This window comes from Struthio camelus, chromosome 18 (assembly GCF_040807025.1).
Source record: "Struthio camelus isolate bStrCam1 chromosome 18, bStrCam1.hap1, whole genome shotgun sequence".
NCBI classification, from domain to species: Eukaryota; Metazoa; Chordata; class Aves; order Struthioniformes; family Struthionidae; genus Struthio; species Struthio camelus.
Genome location: NC_090959.1, coordinates 965,799 through 989,410, shown reverse-complemented (window position 1 = coordinate 989,410; position 23,612 = coordinate 965,799).

The window sequence follows — 23,612 nt, the reverse complement described above, 5'->3', positions numbered from 1 at the left end:
TGACGTTACGCCTGTTCTAACGTCACCTCGGTTCCACCCCGGAGAGCTGCCATCCAGAGACCAGCTTCCACATCACCACCCGCAGGCAACTACTCCCTAGATCCAACTTGCTATCTTCCTGCCCGGCTGAACTTTGACTGTGCAGACCACGCTGCATAAACCTTGTGTTTATATTTTCAAAGCTGCATGCGTACATCGTATCTACTGGGTACCCAGACAACGAGGGTGAACGGGGTAGCAAGTGAAACACGCAGCTGGCTCTTCCCCGCAGCGTGGCAACCCAGTGCTATGGGAACAAGAAGGGAAAAGCAGAGGTGATCAGAGGAAGCGGAGCAGAGGGGCTCTGCAGTGCAGAAACGAAGGAGCGAACTGGGAGGCCAGTTATGAAGCGGGAGCATCAGATTTACCAGAGTAGGGAGGAAGCTGCTGAGATTCTGGGGGTAGCAGCAATGTGACCGCATGGAGGATGCGTCAGGAGAGCGGAGGGGTGAAGGGGGGGCAAAGAGTTTGCAAGCAGGGGTCACCGGGCAAGCCCTGGGAGAGCACCAAAGGCCGTCCCCGGCGCTGCTCCCCGCGGAGCAGACCCACGCCACCTCACACCGGGCGGGGAGGCAGCGCCCAGCACCACGGGTACAGGCACCCGCGGGAGAGGCCGGCGGAGCCGCGGGGCCAGGCCGGAGGAGGGCGGCCCTCGCTCCCCGGGAGACCGCCGCCCGCGCCGGCGCCGCGGGCTGCCAGAAGGCCGCAGGGCCACAGGGGCGCCCGCGCTCGGGGCCGCCCCAGCCGGGCAGAGCCGCGGCGCTCGGCCCCGGGCCCCGCCGAGGGGAGCGGGCGGCGCGGCGGGGCCCGCGCGTCGCCGCCACGGCCACGGCGCTCCCCTGCAGGACGTTTCACATCCGGGAAATGAGCGGCGAGCGGAGACGTGGAGGGCGCGGGCAGGGGCGCGGGCAGGGGCGGCCCGGCTCCCGGCTCCCGGCGGGGCGGCGGTGAGCGGCGGCGAGCGGCGGCGGCGGCGGGGCGCGCTGGGCCCCGGGGGCGGCGGGCCGGGCGGGGGGCGGCGGGCGGGCGGGGGCGGCGGCGCAGCCAATCGCCGCCGCGCTCACAGCGATGCAAATGGGAGCACAATGGAGCGAGCAATAAGCGCGCTGCAGCCAAGCTTGGCGCGGGCTCCGCTTGGCTGACGGGCCGGCCCGCCAATGGCAGGCGGCCGGGGGCGGCGGGCAGCCAGTGGGCGCGGGGCGGGGGCGTGCCGGGGCGAGGTTAGGGTGTCCTTGCAGGGTGTCTGGGCTAAACTTCACCAAATAATAGCTGTTTGTATTTTGGCTGCCGAGGAGCCATTTTAGGTAAGTTCTGCTCTGAACTTTTGGGTTCGCCTGCCCGGCGCAGCCGGGGGGCGGCGGCGGGGCGGCGGGGGGCGGCGGCGGGGCCGCGCCGGGGCGGCGCTATGAATGAACTCCGCGGTGGCCGTCGCGGGCCGAGGGGCAGGGGAGCGGGGCCGGCCGGAGCCGCGGGGGGCTGGATGCGCCCTCCGGGCCCTGTCATGGCTCCGTCCTTGGGACGCGGCGGGGGCGCCGCGGCCGTTGCGGCGGGCGCTGAAGGGAGCGGGGGAGGGGCGGCCGCGGGGGGCGGGGGCGGCGGCGCCCCCAGAAGTTCCTCCTCGCGCCCCTCCCCCGCGCGGCCCCGCGGCCCCCCTCCTCCCCTGGGGCGCGCGGCCCCGCGCGGGGCCCGGCGGCGGCGGCGGCGGCGGCGGCGGCGGCGGCGGCGGCGGCGGCGGCGCGGTGGGGCCGGGCCGGGCCGGGCCGGGCCGGGCGGCGCGATGGGGCCGGGCCGGGCGGCGGGCCGGCGGCCCTACCTGCCGCCTCGCCCTGCCTGCGGCCGCCCGGTGCGGGGCGCCGCTGCGTGCGGCGCGGTCCCCGCCTCGGCGGCCCGCAGCGGGCCGGTGCGCGCGGAGGCCGGGGCCTAGCCGGCGCCGGGCGGCGAGCTCGGAGCCCGCCGCCCCCCGGGCCGCAGCGGCGCAGGCTGCACCGGCGAGCCGGGGGCGGCGGCGGCGGGGCGGCGGCGGCCGCCTGCCGGCGCGGCTCATCCCGGCCGCGGGGAGCGAGGCCAGCGGCGTCGCGGTGGAGCTGCGTGACTGCAGCGCCGGGTGGCACCTGGAGGGACCCGGGAGCCTGCCTCGGTGGGTGCAACTTTCTGCCGTCATTCCAACGCGAATGCTGGAGTAAATTAATAATTGAGTCTTAAAACTTTGAGGTTGGAGGAGCCGGATTCTTTACGGGCTGGCAGTCCAGGTGCACAGCCTTCCTGCTGTCTGACCCGTGGCAAGCAAGGGCATCTGAATTGATGAGATGGGAAGTTTTTGGTTAAAGGGTCATTTTTCTGCTCCGAGCAGCAGCGGACTCATTGCTATCATCGGCTGATCCATCCTGCTTTTGCTGAATGCAAAGCAGACATAGATCTGTTGTGACATTGCAGCCATGTCACAACAGAGTGGCATCGCAGTCGCGTTAAGAATCGCATCTCATTCATGCTGCAGTCATCTCGCAGCAGTCACGCAGCACAGCCGTACGTCCGTAGGGTTTGATAACTGCGTGGTGGATTTCTCTGTGTTCTTACCGATGACTTTTACTGGCAATTGAAATAGACTTTAATGTTGATCAATAAGGTGTGTAGGATAAACGTCCTGACGAGACAAAGAGAAATGCTCACAGAATATAGAGCAATGAAAAGAAATGATCTGCTGATGTTATTGCCTAGTGAATGCACCCTTCTTAGAGCAGCTAACATTTTCTCTGTTTATTGATTTACCTTCCTGACAACTGCACTAAACTCACAGTGAAGTCAGGAACTGAGGAGGCCAAATAGACTACCTTTGTGCACTGAGAGCTGGCTTTGCTGGGTCAGCTGTAGGCTTTTGATGTGGTAGAGCTTTTCAGTAACTTTGCTATGAAAAATGCTTGGTTTATTGCTGTAGTGAGCTGAGATAATTTTAGCCCAAACTCAAGCTTTCTAATGTTTTTTTCCCTCTTACTCAGGAAATGCAGCAAATGCTTTGGGGGTTGGGGAACGAGGGGAGGGGGAGTACAGGGTTCCAGATTGTAGGCTGTGGTTGTGCAAAGTTTCCTGTAGATCTGTGCAGAGGTCTCCAGTACTCCTCTGCAGTCATTGGCCTCTTTGGCAGAGGGATCGTTGTGGATAGCCTGTGGTTAGCTGTAGTTGTTTATTTTTGACCCTTTCGCTTACAGGGCTATGGATATATGGCAGGTGGTGCTGCCTCTGTCTTCTATCTGTTGTGGGGTCAGTTTGACTAGAATATTGTTAGAGGAAAGGGATAGCTATGCAAATATCTTGCCACTGTGCTGTCTTAATGTTGCCTGTGGGGCCTGTTCAGGTGCTGGCACAGGAATAGGTGCTTTCTTACCTCTCCTCACCCATTGTTTCCTTCGTTGATGTGAGGGCTCTGCTGGGCTGCTTTGCAGAGAAATTGTTGTTTTGGTCCAGCCGTTGCAGTATGAAGCAATAAGAGTGCGTTTTTGCATACATTTACTCCGGTGAGTTCTTCCTGGAGTAAATAGGTTGTTTCACTTGAGACTTCTGGCTTCCAACTGGACTGATTTTGTTCAGGAATGCCATTGGTTTCCTTTCCCGCTTGCTTAGTGGAAAATTGATTCCTCTTCCGCTGTGAAGCTTGATGCTGTTGTCTGTTTGCTTTTGGGACGCTAATTCTACCTTCCATCCCTGAATCGGTACAGTTGCTTAAACTTGCAGGTCCTTCTGGAGCATTGGACATACTATTGAGTTTCCTTCTCTGCAAAAATGGGAAGTGCGCAGCAGTGATGTGGTGGTGAGGCTTACTGGATGATGCCCCTCTAGCATTTCAAGCTGTAAAGCGTGACACCTAGTAGAATTACATCCTATCAAAATATCTGTGCGTACCTTGTGGAGGAGGATTGAAAGTATGTGTTATTCTTCAAATAAAGAGGACTTGGAGAGCAAGACTGAATTCTTCTTAGTTCATTTTCATTTTAGGAAAGTTTGAAGAGAGCATCTTGGAACCATGGCCGTATATTTCTTTATATGGTCTCATTCCTCTAAACAGAAACATAATTACTCTGTTGCTCCCTATGGGCTAGTACAGATGTGTTAAAAATTAACCTGTGTGAATCTGAAACTAATGCATTATTTCTTGCACTGTTTTTCCACTCTTGCAGTGTGTAAATAATGTCCCTTTCTCAGGGAAGGTGCTATTAGGCTTTCTTATTATCTGTGTGCTGCTGTCTGGTTTGGTAGCATATGTCTTGTTTTAATGGCTTAAGTTTACTTTTCCCTGGCTTGTCCTGTATGTTGGCATTGGGGCATAACAGCTCTGTCTGTGCTACTGGTCTTGAGGAATAGCTGGCCCTGGATACGTCAATGTTAGCCCCAATGGTCAGTGCTAATATTATTATTTTGGGCATCTCCTGATTTCTAGTGGCATATTGAATCCTCAGCTAGAGGAGTGTCTCGCTTTCCTAGCTGCTTTTTACTGTATCTCTTTAACAGGAAGCAGATCTCTGCCTTTTTCCCCTCTGGAGGCGTAATGTCTCAATAATTTTTAAGATTTAATCTTCCTTGAGAGATTTTTTTAATATTTTTCTCCTTAACAGCTTCTCTAAAGCCTTAAAGTTTTACAAGTGGATAATATAAAGCGTTTTACTTTAACGGTTTGTGTTATTTCAAGAAGGGTTTGCAAAAGCAAGTGAACTCTTTTTAGAAAGATTACAAGCCTGAGAGCTTGGCCACTAGAGCAGGCGTTTGTGTTTTTTGCATGAAGCTGTGTTCTGGCCTGTCTCAGAGTTTGAGGAGATAAGAGCTAGTATCTAGCACATCAGCTTGCAGGAGGAGTTTGCTCTTGTGAAGGAGCGGGGAGGATCGATCACCCTTGCTCTGTGGGTAAACCTTTAGTGCGGGAATGTGGACTTGGTGTGTTGGGACCGGGAAAACCAGCATGTGTAGGGCATGTTCGCTAAAATTGTCTTAAAGAGACACGGGCAAGTGTGATGGTTGGAAGCCTAACTGAGCTTCATGGGAGCCCAGGAGGTCGTTCTCGTTGCTCGGGTAGGTAGCAGTGAAAGCATTTCGCCTCTCTCATCCCCTGTTGCCTGCTTGGGACAATGGACTCAACCTCTGATATTTGTGACTTCCTCCTAGTCTGTGAAGCCAGAGGCAGAGCTGTCATTGGGAAGCGAACAAACTTGTGTAAAGGAGGGTGGATGGTTGGAGTGAATGATCTATGTGTAGTTGAGTAGCAAGGCTTGCCAGGCACACAGTGTTGGTGATAGGGCATAGGATTTGAACAGTGGCTTCTCAGTACCCTAAAAAGAAGATGAAAGCAAAGTCACGCTTCACCTCTGAAACACTGGCAATGTATGTAGAGACTACTGTCCTTTGCCAGCATTGTGGTGGGGCCAAAATGTCCAAGTTCAGGGCCCCAGTGCAGCCTTGTGCTGCAAACACAGTACTGGTCGGTGCCTGCCCCAGGGAGCCTCCACTGATCTTCAGGCACAAGTCAGCAATAGAAATAAGGGAGCTGTGGAAAGCTGACCGAACTGTCAGCAAAATGTGAAAAATATAGTGCCGTGTTATGTCAGCTCATGACATGAGGAGGTTCTGATTTTTGCTTTCTAATATTTCAGGCTGGTGCAATATGTTTTCTGTGTGATAGGACAATGCCTTCAACCTTCCCTTATATGGGAAAATCTGGTATGCAGCCTAGCAATCTGCCAATATGTGGCTATTAATTTTTAGCCTTGTTGGTTGATTCCAGTCAGCCTAAGAAGTAGGAAATACCTGGGACACTATAGTTGGGCTTTGGTGTTGAAGGCAGGTCCCTGAGGGTTATCTGGGCAAAGATTATCTGTGCCTGTGCTCTGGCACGCTCAGCTCCTGGGGAGGTGAATTAAAAGCTGGGAGTGTTCAGTATCTGGATGTAGGGACTCCTGTTGAGTTTGGGTCCAGTGCTCAGAGGGGAGCGGGGGGCCTTGGTCGTGTGGGTGCTGAGGAGGTTGGTGAAGTATTTATTTAGCCTGTCCTTTCTGGAAGAATCTTTCCTCCTGTGGAGGAAGTGCTGCCTTGAGGTAAGGGGTGCATGCTGTTTCCATACTGCAGGCTATTGCCTCTAGGGAATTCCCAGCCTGTGGTAAGTATAAATCCTGCTCTAGCAGGAGTAAAACAGTCTCTCGGTCCATAAAAGAAAGTGAAAAGTGTGAGAAATAAGTCTCCGGTCCCAGTTTGTTTTTAACGTGGACACTTGAAACGTGTTTGCAGAGCTTCACTGGCTACAGATGAAGTGCCGGTGTTACCATCACGATGAGATGTTAGCTTGTCCGTGAGGTGTAGACATTACATTTGTTAGCCCTCTTTTTTCCTGTGAGGGATGCTGCTCAATAGCAGTCTGGCAGTCTTATTATTAACCCTAAAAGATGCAGCATGTTCCTCATCACACAGCAGTTCTTGGGATCCCTCTTTTCTTCAGTCCTTCTTTCACCTTAACTTTGTGCAGTCCTATTGTTGCACTACTGTAGATTTTTCTTCTAATTTTTTCAGATGTTTTAACTAGTGAGATTAAGGTTAGATCTCTTCAGTGTAGCTTTCTGATACTTGTCTGGCCCTCTTCTTGCTGTTTGGCTCATGGTTGTTCTTGGCAAGGCTGGATTGACATGCAAGTAACTCGTTGCTTCCTTTTGGGGTAACTGTGCCTTTGGCTGAAAGCAGATGAAAGTTAAGCTTGTCAGTGGAAGACAAGAGTTTGCAGAATACTTGTGTGCATCCTAAATGTTTTCAGAGGATTGGGGGATCTGTGGAGCCCTGTTTTGCAGCAGAGTAAAAGGAGACAATGTCTGTGGTCACGTTATTGTTAACCCAGGTCAGTGAACTGGATCAGAGAAGCTGTGTGTCCCTACTCATGTGCGTGTTGTTGCAAAGGAGGGACAGGTAGACAGTGGAGGGACAAGATTGTTTGTTTTAGCATCTTATAAGGTCCTCAAGCACGTGTTTAAATTACAGCCTGGGAGCTCTTGCTGAGGAATGTAGCTCTTGCTATGTGGGAATGTCGTGAGCCTGCTGTGGGGAACCCCAGGTCGGAAGCATCTGAGACTGCCTGGTGGGGGAAGCTCAGCTCAGCTATGATATGTGATGTCAGTGTGACTGGCTTGCTGAAAGTGCCTCTGGGGGTGATAGAAACTACAGCATTTACTGCCCTGAGGATTATAAAAACTCTCCTAGGATGTAAGAAACCCCCAGGAGGTACCTCATTTTTGCTTTCCTTTGAAGGAGGAAACAGTAATTGAAGGACGTAACCTACGAGGTCTTCCACATTAACAGTCACTCCTTAGAATCTGGGTCCCTCTGTATTTTACTAGAAATAGATGTTTGTTGCATAGACTTAGCTGAGCTTCTTTCAGAAAAAAAATCTATTAAATCTCTCTTCTGAAATCATGAAGGTAATTAGATAACTAAGTTATTCACTTGCTTTTATGTGCTTCCTTTTTTTTTTTCTTTTTTCCTGTTTGCAGTTCAACATATGCCCAATGGTTGTCTTTAAAGGTGAATTCCAGCGCTAGCAATATGCTAGCGTACTACAGGCAGGAACAAGGTTGAAGCAAAGTTATGGATGACTTTCACTTTCTTGACTTAAGAGTAGGGAAAGTATTGGTTCTATAGGAAATACTAATGCCTTGCTATATATGTGCATTGAGATAGAATTAAAGTTAGTCCTAGATTCAGGAACAAACATTAGTGCTTTGCTGTAGACATGCTGTGAAAATTGCTGTTTTTTGCATGAGTTGCTGCCTTTACTTCTCCAGATCTTGTGCACAAAGCACCTTTAACCCTAAATGTTTCATCCACTGTAGTTAAAACTTAAAACATTCTTGAGATGAAATGGAGCTGAAGTGTTACGTGTCTGTTAATTGAAGAACTGAGAAGAGAGAGCCATTCTGTCTTTGTGACTCGTATGTATGTGCATGTGGCATCCTTGCTGTAGCCTGTGCTTGCTTAGCCCAGGGAGGAAAATAGTGTGGTGTGAGAATGCACAGCATATTACTCTTATTTGTATGCTTCTCTGCTTGTTGCTTTAGGGCAAGCAAAGTCCTGTTTCTCAGTGATCTTTCTTAGTCCCTGTAGGGTGCCCCTCACCCAGGTATCTGAGTTCTTCCCGGCATGCACTTTTGCGCATACATAAAGGCAGGTTTCACTCTTTGACTGCAGACAGTGGAGACTGTTCTCTGTTTGTTCTCTGTGTGATGATGTTGTGGGGAGACCGACTGAAGTAGTGCTTGTGTTTACTGTGAAGGTGCTGAGGTTTGTGGTTACCCTGATTTCTTCAGAGAAGTGGTTGCAGATTTGTGGGCCAGTGACTGTGACTGTTCCGCCTCCTTGCCCCTGAGGGTGAGAATTTCTGTCTGAGAATAACATAGCTGTTTTGGACTTGAGCCAGTCTCGAATTGTTTCTGGAGGATGAGGACCAGACTCTTGAATCTGGAAGCCAAAAAAAGGAGTGGGTTATCGTGGGGGGGCAGGCTCTTTGGAGCCTTTGTGGCTGTCATTTCAATGAGAGTGGTCTCTTCAGGAGCTCTCTAGCAAGGTGTGACTCCGTGCAGGCTTATGGGTCATGTGTATTTGAAAAGGTACAGCTGTGTCCACATCTGGCTGGACCTAGTGCACTCACTGCATGTGGTTATCTGCAAATGCTGCCCTCTGGTTTCTAGGCAGGCTCTTTGCTGGCTGCTCTGTTGAGCAGAAGGTGATGTTAGAGATGAGGAGTTCTAGGCAGTGCTTCTGAAACCTTTCCTGGGTTCAGCTTCACCTACTGCTCTTTCTGCCACTCCGGAGCTGGGAGAGGGAGCTGTCTGTTTAACACAGAGTAGATGTGGATTTCTGGACCTGTTGTGTGTCAGTTTCCCCAGAGGTTTCCTGTAACTCAGGAGTAGAGGGGGATGTGATGGACTCATTGAGAAGTTGTGTTCTAGGAAGGTGTCAGAAGAGGAGGATTGGTTCATCCAGGTAAAGACTTGAGAGGAGATGTGGAAACCATATAGACATGGACTTCCTGACAGATGCATGCAGTAGGAGTAGGCTAGGACATGGGATTGTGGGGCCTGTGCTCTGCCATTGTGTCCAGGGGCTGCCTGCCTGGCCCTCATTTTACTGCATGTCAAAAGAGACTAGTGCCTGTAGGGGCAAGCAGGGACACAAGTCACTTGGCAGTTTGGTGCAGTTGATCCCCTGTGCCTGCCAGCTGGCTAGTTGACCTGCTGAAGACGGTGCTGGCTGGCCAGGAGGCTCCAGGACATCGTGGATGCCTTCTGTGCCTGTGCCCTGAACAAAAGCAGCTCGGCTCTGGGAGAGGCCCATAACAGCTGTGCCTGTGCCCTGTTTGAAGGAGCTCCGTGTGCTCTGCAGTCCTGTCTCTGCTTAGAAAAGGGATTCAACAACAATGGTGCTTTGCAGTCAGAGTTACTGATTGCAGCCAGAGTGTGCTCTGACAGGAAGGGGTATGCTCAGTACCTGTGCAAACACAGACCTGCAGCTCAGTGAGGCTCATGGTCTCTCTGCCCTTGGTGACACCTGTGAGCATCTCTCAGCTCACCTGAGGTTTGTACAAGCGTGAGTGACAGGAACTTGGCAAACTGTTCTGGGATGATGTGCAAGGAACCCCACCATCTCTTCTGGGCAGGGCTTGACAGGGGTTAAATGTTTAAAGCCATGTTGCAGTCAGCTGGTCTCTGACTGAAGGGTGTTCTGGCAGGGCTGGGACAAGAAGGGGCTGCTTTTCAATATCTGCTTTCTGTAGCATTTTATTTGCAGCATGTCTGGGCAGGACTTTGCATGTTCACTGTTAAAGAGGGTACCCAAGAGTATTAAAGGATTGCCTGTAGCTGAGGAGACCTTGCGCTGCTGAAATCCAAGCTTTTGCACATGAGAAATTGATGAATTTCTTTTTGGCAGTTCTCTTTGCTCCCATGCTGGAGTGATTCTTGAGATGGTGTAAAAGTAGACAAATGCAAGAAAGCATTGAGATTGGACAGGGCTTATATCAAACTGGCAATAGAAGGTAACTTAAAGCAGGCTATTAACAGCAGCAAACGAGGGGGTAGTAGAGGGGCAATGAAAAGCTAGATGGTCTGATTAAGTGCAGTTCACCTTGGAGGTCTTAGGTGGTGAGTTTCAGCTGGAGAAGACTGACAGAAACACCAGAGGGAAGAGCTTTCAGAGGGACTAGGCACTGCGGTGGGGTCTCTGTGACCTTTTGAAACTGTAACCAGTGTTGCTGTGCCTTCCCAGAGGGAAGTCTGCTCTGGGGTGTCAGATGTGCTCTTGATGATGTGTCCACAGCCAAATCTTGAGGTGTGTTGCAAATGCGTGTTCGTCCTCTTGACAGCCTTGCTGGGAAGGCTGGTTTTTTATCCTCATTCTACAGTTGGAAAATAGAGGCACAAAGGGCTCTGATTGCCTTTGAGGAGCTGTCTACAGTGTGACAAAATTCTGCTTTCTGACAGCTTGAGTTTACTGTGCAGGATATCAACAGTAGCAAGAGGGGAAGATCTGGGCTTTCAGAAATGCTGTCTGATTTATTTGGCTGTGTGCCTTGGGATAGCTTGAGTTTGGTGCTCTTAGGTGTGTAGCTCTCAAACAGTAACCTTATAAAAGATAAGGTTTGCCTGCCGGCCATCAAGGTCTATCAGTTGAGCTGGCTTTTGGGCTCCTTGAGCAGTAATAAAGGTGCTGTGGGCTAAATGATGTGCCTTATGGCATCTGTACAGGCCCAGTGACCTTGAGGATGGACTTGAGCAACTAACTGAAGCCTGAAGAATGCTTGTGAGTGGAAAACAAAAAGAAGCAGGAAAATGTGCAGGGTGCTTGTTTTTGCTGAGACCTCTATATCCCTCGTGATAGCTAGAGAGCAGCAGGGTGGTTTGCTGTGTTGTAAGAGGCCTCTGAAGAGGCCAGCTATAATTCCTGTACTCCCACAAGCCTAGTACTTCAGAAGAGGCTTTTCTTACGCTATTGGGAAGTCTGGATCATCATGACCGGTGGTTCAGGAAGTCTGTAGGAGCTGAGCCCAGGATCTCATCACTGTACAGGAGTAACAGCAAAGAGCCTGTCCTTTGATGTCAGCTGGTGGAGACACTCCAGAGTTATCTGACATATCTGTACTATAGGATGCTGGACCAGGCACTTCAGGGAAGAGGGCCTGCTTCCAGCTCCCAGAGTTTGCCCTGAGAGCTGCTCCTTTGCCTGTTTCCATCTAGGCCGCAACCAGGGTTGCGTTGTCACTGTTGCTCATACGTTCTGACGCCAAGCTTTGCACAGGCCCCTTGGCAGCCTTAGCACATACTCCTTGTGCTACCTGGAGGCTCCCTGCCTTGAGGGGTAGGACGTGGGGTGTAGAATCCCGGGCTATGGAAGTGGAGTTGCACACCAGGCATCTCTTTGATTGCCAGCCAAGCTGGTCCTCAAGCTGTGCTGAGCTGCTATTGAGTGTGCTTCTAGCACGCTGCAGCCAAGGAAGGCCCCTGCAAGCCCTGCCTCCTGCCCTCGGGGAGGGACCAGAGGGATTCTAGGAGTGTTGTGCCAAGGCTGTATTGGCCCACGCATCTCAAGGCTCTTCTGCAGCACAGAGGGATAGCTACGAAGTGTTCTCTTATTTTTAAGTAGGAAATTGAGTGCTGAGTGACCCGAGTCCAGGTTTATCTGAATACGTATTTTCTCCTCCGGTCTTTCTGAAAGGATTTTGGGGGAGGGGCTTAACTTGCTGAATATTAATACAGAAGTGGAGAAGGGGAGGTTGGAGAGACAGATGGGCTTGAGGTGCTAAGAGTTCGGAGAACATCTGAGAGGTATCTGTAGTTGGCCTGTTCCTGTGCATTGACCATGGGGCCAATCTCTGCAGTGGTTATAGTGTGGTTTGCTGAGGTTGTGACTTGGACTTAGCTCCTTTTTGCAGACTTACCGTGTGGAGATCCTGGGTACACCACGAGCATGGAAGATTTCTTGGCTCCAAAGCCACAGTGCTGTGGGGAAGTGATGGGAGGAGTGGATAGGCTTCATAGCCACTGGCCCAGTCTGTGTCCTGGACACCGAATTCATGTCGTTCCTTGTTGGCTTGCTGTTGAGCACCTCTGGGCCCGTGGAGAAGGAAAACTTGGCAGTGATGACGGAGAAATGACTTATCAAGATTTGGCTGCCAGGGCTGTTAAGGGTTAATTCAGCCTGTGGAGCTTAGCTACATCAGCGCATGTTTATGTTTAATGGGGAGCAGAGGCCTGGAAAATACTACATCAGTGCAATGGGCTTAGCTAATGCGATGGCAGAAGCTTGAACTTGTGACGCTCCTGACACCAGCACACGTGATCGCCCTGCTTGTGGCACATCTCTGTGGAAAGAGTTGATATGGGCCATTGGCTGTGTGTAGGGGAGCATCACATAAGTTCACATATGCAGCAGGTGACTCTTTTCAGTGATTCGGACAACACAGTTGCTCCTGACTTTTAAGGGGCTTCAGATGTAATGGGTTGGTGCTTGCCTTGTGTGTAAATTTGTGTGTCTGTGAAATCCTGGCCCTTACCACCACTGAGAGTAGTTTGCAGGCCTGCCTGTGGGCATGAGTCCAGCCTGCTGAGTGCCAGCTACAAGGCCATGCACGCTCATCTTATCTCCCTTCTGTCTTCCTTGTCTGAGTAGGTCCTGAGCTATAGAGACTTGGTTTTATTTTTCTTCTAGTTTTTGCCTTGCTGATGTTGAGGATTAAAATTCACTGCCTGGGGCTCCTGAGCAGCTGTCTGGAGCAAGACTCTTTGCCTGCTCATCAGAAGACAACAAAACTAGGCTTGGTGGAGGGGAAACCTGTCTCACTCCTAGCAGATCCTGTGATGATGTGGGAAGGGAATATAGTGAGCACTGAGTACGTCTCTGGCTCTGCCGATTGCCACCTTTCTGTCGTGAGTGCTGCTTGGGACAAATGTGTTCTCTCACTTTGAGCTGTTCATAGAGCTGCTGAGAGAACTACACTTTCCAGTGAGCTTATACCTGATTTCCCTCTCGCTAGCAACAACTGGGACTGCCGTGGCTTTATGCACATGCTGAATGGCCAGGTGGAATGGCTTTGGTTTTTGCTACATGTTCTTACTGACTGAAGCTGAAGGCATTTCTAACCTTGCTGGGGCTTTCCCTCTTGTGCTATTATTACTCCCTGTTCACTGCTGTGCTCACTGTGGAGTCTAAGAAAGCACTTGGTTTTTAGCCCTGTGGTACTGTAGCTTTGAAATAACAGCTGAAGGACATTATGGTTATGATCTTGGGTTAGGAGCTGCATTTGAAAACCCCTTTTTAAAAAAAAAGCTGTTGCCATTTCTGCCACGTGAGCTTGTCGTGGGAGTCGTGTAGCTCAGCTGATCAAAGCTGCATTACTGGAGGGCAGCATCCAGTCTCTGTGTGCTCTCTTGCTTGTTGGGCTGCCAGCAGAGCATCATCTGTATAAGGACAATAGCAGCGTCCTGAGGATTCCCTGGAGTATTTGACATGTTCTGTCCTTTTGGGTCTGAGGGCCTGCCTGGCAGGGTTTGGGAGCGGGAGGAGGCTTGGTGTTGAGCAAGCTCTTTGGAGGGGGAGGGCTGTGGAGCATCACTGTGAGCTGTCATTTTCCTTGTCTCATGGAGCAGGCGACAAAGAGGTTGTGGTTATTTCTTGCCTGCCGGTTACAAGCTTTGTTGTCCATTTCCCTGGAGGGTGGCAGAGTTGCATGTCCTGGGAAAGTGCTGCATGGTTTGGCCAACAGGACTACCATGTATGCTGGCTGTATTTATCAGCAAATCTCATAGGGCTGGGCTCCCTCAGCCCCACAGAGAGTGCAATAATTCCCTCTCTGTTTTCTAAAGATTAAAATATTTTCAGGACAGGAAAAATTCCTGGAGCATATCTGTGACTCTCCTGGGGCTGGCTATTGGTGTGGCACTCTGCATGGCTTGTCCTGGACATTGTGCACACACCTGAGGGATGTTTGCTCCCAGGATTTCATTTGCTCTGACCTTTTTGTGTGCTTCTTTCCCTCCTTCCTTGCTTCATACTCCTGTGTCCCCTTGGTCGTGGAAGTGGGGCCTCTGCACCCATTTCCTCTGGGTCCTGGTAGGCCGCCTGCTCTGTTTACATTGGTCCAGGAAGCAGTGATGTGATGTTCGGGCAGATCTGAAATGAAGGGCGTTTGGCCTGCTTAGTGAAGTGAGTGCCTGAGACTTCTGCAGTTGGGATGCTGAAGGAGGTCTTGGTTTCTGTAGCTCGTGTGGGTAGAGCTAGAAGGCTATTTCTCTATATCCCTGCTTGGGAAGGAAAAATGTATGCCAGAGCTGCCTTGCAGCAAGCTCGTGGGCTCCCCAGCCCCCTGCCTTGCTGCTGCTGATTCTCTCTCACTAAACTAGTGGGTTATTTTTAACTTGGAAAAATTACAACCCAAGATTTGCATTCTCTACCCCCAGTGGAGGGCTGAAGGCAGGATGTGGGGGAGGGCACTGCAGAGGGCTGGGAATGCGGCTCACCACTCCAGCAGACCTGTTTCCAGGGGGCTTGTGCCCCCTGCAGCACTCTGCCTGCTGGGCTTTGCATGCTTGCCAAGCTCAGAGGCTGCGCAATGAGGAGGCAGCAAGGCTGCCTCTCTGCTCCACGCGGATGGAGTTTCAGCCTGGATTCCCACGGTGAATGCACCAAGCAGCTGCAGACACACAAACAAATTGTGCTGCAGCAGGCTGTGGGGAGAGAGCGTGCTTCTGCGCTGCCAGGCTGCTTGCATGACGGCCTGCGGACAGGCAACTTATAATGGGGGACAGATACCGCCGTTAAACAGTATCCCAGGAGAAGCTCTCCAGGGCCTGAATGTGTTGTGGAAGAGCAGCTGGCTGGGTTGCTGTTTTGCCCAGTGAAGGAGGCTTTGCTGGGCCACGCAGCCCTCCCTGAATTCAGCTTGCTGATAGCTGGATGGGAGGAGCAAGGAAGAAAGTGTCACTCTTGCGCTATCTTTCCCCCTCCCCTAGCTCTGCCTCTTCACTGTTTTGCAGGCAGCTATGTTGCCAGTGCTGTCAGTGCTTGTCTCCCCCTGCCTGGCTCTCCATGAGTTGTAGCAGTGGGTTCCTGGATGAGCAGGAGTCCTTCATAAATCCAGTGGCAGGGATGGTGCTGTGTGGTGTCTTTGCAGAGCCCCTTCTCCATGCAGCCCACAGGAATGTAGTTGCCTGAGTCCCTCTGGATTGCACCACAGATATTCTGGCTTCAAGCTCCAGTAGCTCAGCTGGCTGAGACGTGCCTGTGCAACCCTGCCTGGAAACAGGAACTGATACGGTAGCAGGAGCCAAACAGAACCAGGAGATTGAGGGTGTCTCTTTTTGCTGTTTGGTGACTTGGAGAAGGGTGTTGGTTGAACCAAGTGAACGAGGACCAGTGCAGGCACCGAGTTCTGCTCCTTTTCTGGCCCAGCTGAACTTGTGGGTCCCCTCCTGCCGCTTGCCTGCGGTGTGGATGTGTCAGGGAGGGAGGGTGGTTGTCTAGTGCCAGGGCCCTTGTTGTTTGTCCTCAGGCTTGCTCTCTGGTTTGCCAACAGAAAAGCTGCTGAGGGTGGAGGGTGCTTTGGAACGCCCTCTGATGGGCCGGTTGCTGCTAGTAGCAGGGAGCTCTGCTCTGGCTTGCCAGAGAGCCTTGCAGAGCCCTTCTGTCCTGCCACTCTGCAGTACTCCTAGTGATTAGGGAAGGAATAGCAGGGCAATGCAGCAAACTTTTCTTAGCAAGTAACGGCCAACATTCATTTCTCCCAGCCCTCTTCAGGTGGACCCAGGCACACCTGCTCCTTTGTGAATGAGCTGTATTTACCTGCCTAGACTGGATCCCTTGCCCCCAGCACTCTGGATCCAACTTGGCCTGGCATGCTTCTAGTCAGCAAGCTAATGTCAGAGGCTTTCTAGGCCTGGGGGCAGGAAATGCTGTTAGATACAGGCTCCTGATGCTGTTACCGTGTTTCTGACCAGTTCCAGCTACAAGGACGCTGGGAGTCTCTGTTGGTTTAATGCAGCATTAATGCCTCAGCTCTGCAAAGGTCTGAAAGGTTTCACATGATGCCTGACCCTGATAGAGAAATGATGTTGCTCAGCTTCCTCTCTGCACGGTAGGGAATGGCTGCTTACTACTTTCTCCTTTCACTGAGGCAGTAAGAAGCAGCGTCTCATACCTGGCAATAAACCTCAGTCCGTCAGCCAGGGGCCAACTGACATGATGACAGCAGGCTGTGGGAACACAGAGCAGCTCCCAGGCTGTAAGGACTGCGAACAGCAATTTTTCCTTTGTGAAGGGCTGCTTCTGCAGCTTATATAAGGCAGCAGGGATCTCCTGGAACAGGTGGCCCTGCTACTTGAACACGGTGTGTGCACGCGAGGGCAGCTTTTGAAAGTGGCATGGGGGCGGTGGTGTGGGACCAAAGAAAGACCAGTACCCTTTGCTTGTAGGACAGTCTTCTGAAGGCTCTTAATTGCATCGCTGCCCGAAGCCCTTTATTGCTGCCTTGTGTTTGGAAGGACTGATAAGGGACCCCATATGTTGGTGGCCGTGAAAGTTGCAGCGTAGTGCTGCTGGGAAGCCTGGCTCCAGCTCCCTAGAGAGATCTGAACCTTCTCACCAGTCTGTAGTTTGACCTCTGCCAGCCTTTTTTGGGGGCAGGCTAGCACAACTTCTGATACGAGAGCAGCAAGGGTGTGCTGAGCCTTGCCAGCACCTAGGCTCAAGGACTGCAGCTAGCCCAGCTTGCTGATGGCCTGCTGACCAGGTACAAGCCAGTCCTACCTCCCCAGGAGCCCTCTTGCGACTGTGCGCCAGACCTGGCGCCTCTGACTAATGCCCTCTTTTCCTTCAAGCTGTACCTGAATACAGAGGAGATGCAGCCTGGACTGCAGCACTTCCTGGGACACTTGATGAGAGCAGGCCAGCTTATTTGAAAATCAGGAGATTCATGGCATCGCTGTGCAATTTTTGTCCATTCTTTATCTGCCTACCTCTGTAGCTTGTACTTTGGTGCTGTCTGCAAAGTGCTATGCCAGTCTGGGATTTGTATTTTCAAGGGATCCTTTCTGTAATGAAAGCTGCAGGAGGGAGGCGAGGGAAAGAGAGGGTCCATAGGATGTTTAGGAGCTGAATGGGGCTTGCACCATTCACCTGGAAGGAAATCTGACAAAAGGCGTACTGACAGACAGAGGTTGGACACTCATTGTCTGCCTTTATTTCGAAGGAGCTGCTTGCAGTGAGACCTTGTCCTTGGCACCTGCCTGGAGCCTGAGCCTGCTGTGCTCTGCCTGGCGCTGCTGCTGTGCCTGGAAAGGGGGGCCTTGGGCCCTGGGAGTGCAGCTGGCAGATGGGGTCAGCCCAAAGCGGGGGAGCATCTCCAGTGGGGCCAGTGCCAGGCAGTTTGGGAGGACAAGTGATAACACAGAGTCAGATATACTCTTCTAAATTACTTCTTCTCTTGCTTGAAATATGCAGAAGGGCCTACAAGCTAACCTGTGGGGCTCCTGTTCCCCTCTAATGCTTTTGATGAACCACAGAACAGATTCATTGTCCTATCTGTATCCTGTGAAAAAAGTTGTTGGGAAAACTGCTAGTTTTTAAGCGCCTGCTCTTCGCTGCTGGTGAGGGCGTGCAGCTGAGGCATGGACCCCACCTCATATTTTTGGAGTGATGTAAGATGATGCTGAGAGCCTGCGGTGTGAAAGTGTGGGTACTGAGCTAACAGTGTGCTCCCACACTGCAATTAGCTGGACTAAAAAGTAGTCACTAGAGGGGCTCCTCACCTCGGTCATGGTGCAAGGTGGACTATGTGCTTCAGCTGGACATGGCCTGTTTTGCTTGTCAGCAGGTATCGGGGGCCCCTGCTTGTGGCCTGGGGCATGGGTCTCCCAGGAACCTGCTGACAAGCAGCTGCAAACCCGTGGCTAGATTTTTATCACATCATTGAGTTATGGCTCTTAAAAGTGGCTTGCACGTGCAGGGTTTTGAACGGCTTGGTTTGTGTCACTGAATGTTTGCCGTGGTGCTGGTCGGAAAGTCAAAATTAAAATGTACCATGTAATGGCACGTGTAAAGTGGCTACTCGTGGTGACTGTGGCTGCAATCCAAGATTGCTGCCTTTTTCTACTCTTTGCTGCTTTAGATTGCTGGAGCTTAGGCTTCCCTTTAGTGCTGAAATTCTGTTTAGATAGTGGACAGAAAGAGTGCAGGTGTATTAACACCAATGTTTCCAGCACATAGGTGGGCTGGGTCGCATGCACCTGTGTGTGCCCCTTGTCCTCTAGAAGGCAGCTTCTATGCACTGTGAGCTCTTTGAATCCCAACTCCTGCTGGGCTTCACTCTACCCTTGGAAAAAGCCACATATCCCTTTTGCTTGTCTGTGTCCAGAAAGGCTTGACAGTCTCTAAGGACCTGACAGTTGGGTCTTTTTTTTTTTTTTTTTTTTTTTTAAACTGCACACATTTTTTCCTGGCTGCAGCTTATTTCTACAGATAAAATCTGTTCTTTTTCCCCTTTGAAGAAAGAAGCCACCTGCCTCTTCCAGACAGCCGAAAATGGTACTGTAGGGATGTGTTCTAATAAAGTAAAATAAATAAATAAATAAATAAAATTCTTATCCATGCCACTGTGCTGAATAAGGAGCTTTCTTGGGCAAATGCCATCAGTTTCTGTAGACACTGAAGCCTCTGCTTTGTCTGAGTTTGTAGCCCTTTTGGCTGTCAGTGAAAAGCGTGCAGACATGACCTGAGTGAGCAGGCAGGGCTCTGCTTGAGTCGGCACAGAGGCAGCCCTAGTGCGTTGTTGCCGCTCGGCACCTTGCAAAGCTGCAGCAGGATGAGGGCTGAGCAGGGCTGGTCGCTGCTCCTGAGGGAGGTTTGGAGCCTTCGCTAAGGCAGGGTGCAGCTACGCGCTGGTGCGGGGAGCCTGGCTGCTTCTGGGGTACTCTGGGGAAAAGAGGGGAGGGCAGAGCAGAGCTTAAAAGATAAACTCCCAGAACACAGCAGCTGGGGAAATGGAAACGGGAAGTGAAGGCAAATCAAAAGCAGGAGGGATTTAATAAACTGCTCTCTGGAAGGATGCACTGAATGCAAGATGTGTGACAATGCTGCAATTGAATACATGATGCTGTAAAGCATGGTGAGGGGGATGTTTTATTCTACAGAGCTTATACTTCTCTTAACAGTGATCCCACTTGTTGGGGTAGGCTCCTGTAGAAAGTGCCCTGTTAGCAGCTGGACTGGAACCCACTGAGCACAGTTCTGACCAGGGCCGTTCCCAGGCCCCAAAGGGCCTTGTACAGCTGCAGCCCATGTGGTTGCGTTTCTGCTGTGCTGTATTTGGAGCTGCTGACTCCCACTTTCCTCAGCTGCGCTGCAGGATGTGATTTCCTTGCAGGAAATGAAGGCTGCTGTTTGGACAAAGACTGTGAATGAAACTCTTTCTGGAGTGCCTTGCTGCCTCCATGACTGAGGGGCCATTAATGCATCTGCTCCTGGCTACAGCATTTTGGTCACAAAGCTCTTAAAGGGACATTGTGAAAATCTGCAATGGCAGAATACTGGCCTGACTTCAGAGATTGTACTAAATCTGCTGTCCACGTTATTAGTTGGCTGGGTGTCTCGAGGCATGTTCAGGAGACTCAAGAAGAGAGGAGGGCCAGAGTAAAGTCCCTTTGTATGTCAAGGTGAAAGACAAAGGTAGCCCAGGACATGCAGTTTACCTTACTGGTCTTTGGGACTGCAGGGTCTGTTTTTAGCTTTTGTGAATCAAAGCACTATCCCTGCTATGCACTGTCACCAAAATAGTTGTCCTTCTGGGACCTTAAGACCTAGCCCTGTTTGGCTCATCCTCATCTGTGCACATATAACGCATAGTGTTACGTGGAAGGGGTCTCACTGCTGGGTGACTGGTGAACTTCTATCAGCCCAGCCTTTTATCGGCTGGAATTTCAGATGTGAGAGGCCACCAGCATAGCCTTCTAAAAAGCGAGCAGTGCATCGGCTGAGGGCAACTTGGATTGTGCAGGCTCATCCCGTTGCCTCCTCTTGGAATAGATAACCTGTGGGCAGGGTGGTCTTCTGCTTGTTACCACCTTATGTTTGAGCTAATTGGCTATGGAGCTCATAAGACTTGTGGGCCAGTCTAACTACAGCTAGTTACTGCAAGATATGTTTTAAAATAAATCAGTTGTCGATGGTGTTGGTGCTCTCTCTGATGGAGCTCTTTGGCTCAGTTGGAATAATCCTTGCCTAATTCTTACTGTTTTGCAGTGAAAACATCTTTGCAGTGCCTCAGGCTGGCTTTTTTGCAAGGTTTCAACAGGAACAGATGTCACTTTTTGAGAAAGAGGTTACAGAAAAAGGGAAATTTTGCCTCTTTAATCTGTCCTTGTAAAAACTCAACCAACCTTGGCAAAGTATTAGTCTCTGACAAAAAATTTTGATTTTTTTTTTTTAAATGCTGTTTATCCCTATACTATATCCTCTTTGCACCTGAATGAAGGAGGGCAGTAGCCTGTTATTGTGACTGGTTTTTGTATTACCTTGAGTGGGGAAAGAGTCTTATTCTCAAACCTACCCCTCATTTTCCTGCTGAGCCTTAGACAAGGCCCACGAGGCTTTGCACGGGTGAAAAATTTCTCCCATCCCATGTCTCTTGGCAACTCCCGCTTTACTTGGGCAGCCCCCTTCCAGCCTCACTCCAACTGCAGCTCCTGTCTTTCAATCCTATCCCTAATCTTCATTTTCTTGGGAATCTGTAGACATGGCCTCTAAGCTATTTCACAGACCAAAAATTTCTCCTAGCCTAGGTCCCTTGACAGCATTTCCTTTCGGCAGCCCCTTTCTAGCCCTGCTCCATCTGCAGCTCTAGGCTTTCTCTTTCCCTCTGCCCTAACCCTAACTCTCATTTTTGTGGGAAGCTGTAGAGAAGGCTGTTAAAGCCCTTTCCTTGACCAAGATTCCTTCCTGCCCAGGTGTGTTTGCAGCCCCTACTTTGCTTTGGCAGCCCATTTCCAGCCCCACTCCAGTTGCATCTCTAGGCTTTCTTCTTCTTTCACTGTTACCCTTCCTTAATTTTACAGCTGAACTTTTGACGAGGCCTGCCAGACAAAAGAAGTCTCCCAGCCAAGGTCCCTTAGCAGCCTAAACTTTTCTTTGACAGTCCGTTTCTAGCCCCGTTACAACCACAACCCTAGGCTTTCTCATTATGTCAACCCGAACCCTTATTTTCCATGTGAGGCTTAGATAGGGAAACCCAGCTGAAAAATTTTTCCCTGCCCAGGTCTCTTGACAGCCCCCGCTTTGCTTTGGCAGCCCCTTTCCAACCACAGTCCATCTGCAGCTCCAGGCTTTCTCTTTCTACCTAACCCTAACTCTCGTTTTCCTGCAGAACACTAGAAAAGGCCCCCCAACCATTGCCCAGAGGAAAACTTTCTTGCAGCCCGGGTCTCTTTGTAGCCTCTGCTTTGCTGTTGAAGCCCCTTTCCAGCCCTAGACCTGGTTCAACTCTTAAGTTTTCTCTTTCTCTCAACTCTAACTCTGTTTTTTTTTGTGGGGAATGGTAGAGAGAGCCCCCAACACATTGCCCAAACCAAAGATTTCTCCCAGTCCAGGGCTGTTGGCAGCACCTGCTTCCTTATAGTAGTCCCTTTTCACCCTACTCCAACTCTAGGCTTTCTCTTTTTCTCAGACCTAACTCTAATTTTCCTGGGAGGCTATAGAGAAGGATCCTCATGCTTTCCTGGACCAAAGATTTCTCCCAGCCCAGGTCTCTTGGCAGCTGCCATTTACTCTTGCAGCCTCTTTCTAGCCTGACTCCAACTGCAACTCTAGACTTCCTCTTTTTCTCAATATTATCCTAACCCTAACTCTGAACATTGGACAAGGCCCTCCATACAAAAGACTTCTGCTAGCCCAGGTCTTTCAGCAGCCCCTGCTTTCTTTTATCAAGTCCTTTCCAGCCCCACTCCAGCTGCAGCTTTCGTCTTTCTCTCAACCTTAACCCTAACCTTAATTTTAGATCTGAACTTTGGACAAGGCCTGCCAGATGAGAATTTTTTCTGAGCCCAGGTGTTTCAGAAGCCCCCACTTTGCTTTGGCAGCCCTTTCCAGCCCCACTCCAACCGACTAGCCTATGCACCTGAATTATTTTATGTGCAAATTTCTGGAGAGATATGTGTATGTGTGTGTGTGTGTATGTATGTATGTATATATTTTTAACCAAGTCAGGAAACTATTGTTACTTCAAAGTCAGGCGCTCGGACAGGGATCGTGCAAAGTTAACTCATTTCCCTTTTGCCCCTTCTTTCTTATTTGGTCTCTAGCTCTGTGATAGCACTGCATCCTTGTTTCCTTCTGTCTGCAGGGGTGATGAGGAATGTAGACCATAGCACAGAAAGGGACCTCCTTCCTGTTTTAAGTTTTAGATATGTGTTCTGATGTTGCTGTGAGCATCCAACATTGTTGGGCAAGGTTTTTGCTGTGGAACATCCAGAGATTCAATTAGCAGTGCTTGTGCAACCTTAATTCTAGCATTTTCAGGCTCTTGAGTGCTTGAGTATATATCCTTTAATATCCTCCTTAGTTTGTGAGGCAAGGTGTGGTGGTTCAAATGCAACCTCTGCCCATCAGCGCTCCAGACCCTGGGCCCCTGGAGAAGAGGGGAGAGTTGCCTGCTCTGTGGGACTGGGAATAGATGCTTCCTGCCCCTGGCCAGACGTGGAAGAAGCAGAGGTTCTGAATTGGCATTACACATTGCCGTAAAGAATGTCAAGAGCTTTATGGGCACAACTAATTTTGCAGTCTGTAAAGTAGTTTTAGGGCTCTCATGTGGCTTTTAAAGGTGACCTACAAAATTTTCACAGAAAAGGAGCCAAGAGCAGGTTGCTGAGCGCCTGTGATGAGAGGTATGAGTACAGAGCCCAGATTTGACCCAGCCTGAGTAGCTTGGCCCTCTCCGTGCACCGTCAGCAACAGTGCCGCTCGACCCTCATGCTCTGGAGCTGGTTTGCAGTGACCGGGAAGGAGCTGCTCTGCGAGGGCAAGGGCAGGTGTGACAGGGATATCGGTATTTTGTCTCTGAATGTAAGGTACTCAGATTTTCCATTTCCCTTGTTTGAAACTGCAGGCTCCGAGTCTATTGGGAAATTTGTTGCAAAAGGGCAAATGTCAGGTTAGAACCCTCTTTGAAACGCTTTCATCTTCTTAGGACAAACAAGACCATGAACGAGCTTAACATGCTTAAAGCTCTTCTTCCTGTCTGGGCTCAGTGGATAGCACGGTCTCCCTCCCTGGTTCTTCTCCTCAAGCCCAGCAGTGCTTCCAAAAAAGTGAAAATAGTTAGTGCTTGCTATCCTTGGAGCAATTATTTGATCTTCTGCAGCTGATCTGAACTATTCTAAAAGCTAAACAGCTGGCTAAAAGAAGGATCCCAGATTGGGGGCTGAATATCCCCTAAACCTTTGCTGGATGGGATGCTGGAATGAGCAAGCAATAATCTTGTGATCGGGAGCTGTCTGTCTTCAACTGGTTGCCTGCTGAAG